Source organism: Physeter macrocephalus, chromosome 14 (assembly GCF_002837175.3).
Source record: "Physeter macrocephalus isolate SW-GA chromosome 14, ASM283717v5, whole genome shotgun sequence".
Classification (NCBI taxonomy): Eukaryota; Metazoa; Chordata; class Mammalia; order Artiodactyla; family Physeteridae; genus Physeter; species Physeter macrocephalus.
Window position 1 is genome coordinate 30,387,923 of NC_041227.1, and position 5,034 is coordinate 30,392,956.

Genomic DNA, 5,034 nt, shown 5'->3' on the forward strand with positions numbered 1-5,034 from the left:
ACAACAGTAGTTATCTTAATTCTACGAAATACAGAGATATTTCCTACCACCTCCAGAAAATGGATTACATCCCCAGACAAACAGCACTATTCTAAGTGCTGATTTTGCAAAGGATTTAACCTTTTTGAAGGAGAAACAGTTTCTTTTGTGTCCTAGTAGTTCAGTGACTGTCTCCTGGCCTAATTTCTGGGGGAAAACTGAAGATCGATCTGTCCACCTGACTTTCACTCAGATGCTCAGTGTGAGCACAGTGACTTCCAAGGGCATCAAAACTTCTTCTACAAGGATTCCATTAGTGATTGGATTTGCATTTGAAAATATTTCATGTTGCTACATATCAGATTGGGGCAGAGATGAGCTGGAACATAGGAGATTTGTTGAGGCAACAGCTAGGATTCTGTCACCGTTCTCTCAGTGTATTTCGGATGGCTCTCAAATTCTATAATGGGAGGTAGTATTGTGTGGGTAAGTAATATGAAGCCAGAGCTGACACTGTGACAGCTGTTCCCAAAGGCAAAGAGTTTTTTTGTTACCAGGAAAAGATGTCCTTGCGTTTCCTGGGCTGAGGTAAGAGTGATTGGCAGTCCCTGTCTTCTCTGTTTTCTGATCGTCTTAACAGATTACAAGAGAGAAAATAATGAGCCACAGGGATCTTCAGAGCATTTGTCCACTGCCTGTGTGTCTTAGTTTAGGTTCCCTTAGAAGCAGACTCTGAGGCACAAGTTCAAGTGCAAGTAGTTTATTTGAGTAGGGGAGTGGGAAACTGAGACAGGAGGGACAGAAGCCAATAGAAGGTGCTTGCTTAAGGAAGATACCACTGTGGACAATTGTAACTCAACGCTATTGGGGAACTCTGGGGGGGCAGTGCAGAATGTAAGCCTCAGTTATCCTGAACAAGGAGTTATGGAACCTGGGTATAAAAACACGAGTTCCACAGTGTTTGGTCGAAGGCTGCAGCTGGGAAGGCACTAACTCTCCAGCACTTCTGACCTGCTGTGTGTCTAGGCAGAGCAAACCCAAACCACCAGACAAAGCCCTCCGGCAGTTGGAAGTCAGGCTGCTGTGCACAAAATGTCAAGGCCCAGGGTGATATGGGCAGGGTATCCTCAGCATCTGCTACACTGTGTTCTCTCATCCTCCAGACTAGTGGACAAATTTTCTGCTCCCCATCCATTCAGAGCCCAGAGTAAATCTTCCCAGAATCAACTAGGAGATGCACATCCTCTGCCTCCCCCAAACCAAATTTCCAATTGATACAGATTGCTTACTTCACTACTCATTGTTCAGTAGCTCTCCAACCATGTTACAGGGTCACTCTGTGGTTTAGTCCTCTTTCCTCCCTGTCTGGTAACATGCTAGCAGCTCAGACCCTGACCACAGCCCTGGAATAACTGAATAAATCTCACTGACTGACTGACTCCAACCTCCATCCATTCAGTAACATCCTAGATATTTGGAAATGCCACAGTCCACAGCCAATGCACTTTAGACAGGTCCCTGTCAGCTTTGATGTTTTGGAGAGATTTACTATTTGCTAAACATGATAAGTTTGGGGTATGTGATCTTGAGGGGATATAGTATTTCTCATCTCCAAAGGAAAATGTCAGATTCCTTTAGGACTATGGATAGCATCAGTGTAAACTGTGGGCCAGCCAGCTGAGTTGGCAACTTGGCGATGTCTGGGAAGAAAGGCTGGGACCTCAGTGAGAGCAGAAACATTTCCTCAATTGTTGTCTGGTGTATGAACATCCTACCAAGATTCACTAAGTGAGTTGAACGGCCATCTGAGGCTTGACGTATAATCTTATATTAATGAAGGGATAGCTTGAATCTGATGTCTTTCTGGTTTTCATCATTTTTTTTTTCTTCTTCCACCCTGATTATCAACCTTTAGTAAAGACTGGGAAATCTCAAAGTCAGTTGGCTCTTATGAAAAGGACCTTAATAGATCACCTGGGAAGTTTCTCTGCCTTCAGGCAACACTACACTAAACCATTCCTGACAGGAAGCTGCTTACCCTTGGTCTGAAAACTCTCCTGAAAGAGAGGTGAGAGAAGTGCCACAGCCTCCCTGTTCTCAGTGTCTCTCCTTAATAAGCTCTGGGCTTATCCTTGCTTGAATTTCAGCTTCAAATTTTTAATAAATGTCATGGTGACCTTCTCAACACTACAAAGATTTATTCTGCAGAACATCCCAAGTGACCTATGACCATCACAAGTAAAATGATAGTATTTAATTATATGAAGTAAGTAGTTTTTCAGGAATTTAGTCTTCTAAGAAATCAATTAAAAACATAAGTAGGACTTGCTTTGAAATTCATCAACAAGTAATATGAGGTGATGGATGGATAGATGGTGGCTAGATGGATAGACATGAGATATGTAAGGATAGTAAATGTTAATGGTAAAAGCTGGTGGGTATACAGCTCTTATTTGTAAATTTTTATCAAGGGTCTTCCCTGGTGGTGCAGTGGTTAAGAATCCGCCTGCCAGTGCAGGGGACACAGGTTCGATCCCTGATCCAGGAAGGTCCCACATGCTGTGGAGCAACTAAGCCTGTGTGCCACAACTACTGAGCCTGAGCACAGCAACGACTGAAGCCCGTGTGCTCTCGGATCCGCGTGCCACAACTACTGAGCCCACATGCCGCAACTACTGAAGCCTGCACGCCTAGAACCCGTGCTCCACAACAAAAGAAGCCACCGCAAATGAGAAGCCCACGCACCGCAACGAAGTGTAGCCCCCACTCGCCGCAACTAGAGAAAGCCTGCGTGCAGCAATGAAGACCCAGTGCAACCAAAAATAAATAAATAAAAATTTTTATCAAGTTTTCTGCATGTTTGAAATTTTTCATAATAAAATGTTGGGAAAATATATGAAGGATATTTTTTAAGTGTATTAAATGTCTACCCACATACATTTGTTTATAACTTGGGGTTTTAAATTACCACAAACTTTCCTAAAGATAATCTTTTCTTAATAGAAAGCATACTTGAAATACTAAAGAGACCTTTATTGGCTCCTAAGTGGTAGAACTAATTAAACAATCAAAAGATCATTAATGAACACCTCCAAATTACTCTTGGAGATATGAATATATACCACCTTCAAAGAACTTAAATTCAAGTTGGGAAACTTACTTCTATATTGATCTGTCTAGATATCTATCTCATCACCTATACTTAATCTATGTCATCTGCATCATTAACACCTACATTTTCCTGCCCAGATCATAAAATTTATATTTATGCCATCTATCTATATCAAACACATCATCTACATCTATGTTTAGAGCTATATCATTCATATCTACTCTTACATCATCATCTGCATCCATATTTTTTTTAACATCTTTATTGGAGTATAACTGTTTTACAATAGTGTGTTAGTTTCTCCTTTACAACAAAGTGAATCAGTTATACATATACATATGTTCCCATATCTCTTCCCTCTTGCATCTCCCTCCCTCCCACCCTCCCTATCCCATCCCTCTCATGGTCACAAAGCACAGAGGTGATCTCCCTGTGCTATGCGGCAGCTTCCCACTAGCTATCTAATTTACATTTGGTAGTGCATATATGTCCCTGCCACTCTCTCACTTCATCACAGCTTACCCTTCCCCCTCCCCACGTCCTCAAGTCCATGCTCTAGTAGGTCTGTGTTTTATTCCCATCCTACCACTAATCTCTTCATGACATTTTTTTTCTTAGATTACATATATATGTGTTAGCATACGGTATTTGTTTTTCTCCTTCTGACTTACTTCACTCTGTATGACAGACTCCAGGTCTATCCACCTCATTACAAATAACTCAGTTTCATTTCTTTTTATGGCTGAGTAATATTCCATTGTATATATGTGCCACATCTTCTTTATCCATTCATCTGTTGATGGACACTTAGGTTGCTTCCATGCCGTGACTGTCTTTAAATAAAAACCATTATTTCTCCTACTGGTTCCTTGGCTGCTGCTTCTGTTGTACAGATCTTCCTCAACTTACCATGGGGTTACGTCCCAGTAAACCCATGGTAAGTTGAAAATATCATAAATTGAAAATGCATTTAATACACCTGACGTGTCAAACATCACTGCTTAGCTTCACCTACATTCAGTGCACTCAGAACACCTAGGTTAGCCTATAGTTGGGCAAAATCATCTAATGCAAGGACTATTTTTTAATAAAGTGCTGACCATCTCGTGTAATTTATTGACTACTGTACTGACAAGCAGAGTGCTTGTCTGGGTCCGTGGTGGTTGCATCTATCCGCTGTCTCCTGGTGTGGTCGCGTGGCTGGTGGGGAGCTGGGGCTTTGCCACCCAGCATCAGGAGGAAGTGTCTTTCCCCATACGGTGGGCCCGAGGAAAGCTCAAAATTCAAAAGTCGAAGTAGTTTCTACTGAATGCGTATTGCTTTCGCATTACTGTAAAGTTAAAAAATCCTAAGTTGATTTTCTTACTCGTGAAAAGTATATTCAGTCACTCGGTAATACTGATTTCCGTTCAAGAACGCTATAGTCGAGTTGGAGAGAAAAGATGAACACACAGGAGGAGAGGCAAAGAATTTCCCCCTGAAAACTGGTTGGTATAGCGTGCTCTAGGATCTCAGAGGGAAAAGAATCAACAGAGGGTAGTCCTGGAGGGCTTTACGGAGGAGGTGGGAATTGAGCTTGTTCTTAGCGGATGGTTAGTATTGGAGCAGCTGGAGAGAACAGAGAGAGAGGGAAGGCGTTGAAGATGTGGAACAAGACGGATAAAGCGTGGAGGTGAGCAGAGAGCTGCGTGCTTGTCCCAGCCAATCCTGATGAACTCAAGTGATTAGTTCAGAACCGCTCCCGTGGGGGTGTCATCTCCATCCTCAAGGACCCCAGGAGTGGAGGCAGAGGACAGGTGGCGAGGAACGAGCGCAGCCCTGGGCCACGGGGAAGGTTCACCCACTGCACCCGGATGCCGAGGGGGAGGGGCTCCGAGGAGGGAGGGATGCTCAGGCGGGGACAGCGCTGCACAGATGCAGGGAATGGGGGGCGGGGCTGGGGG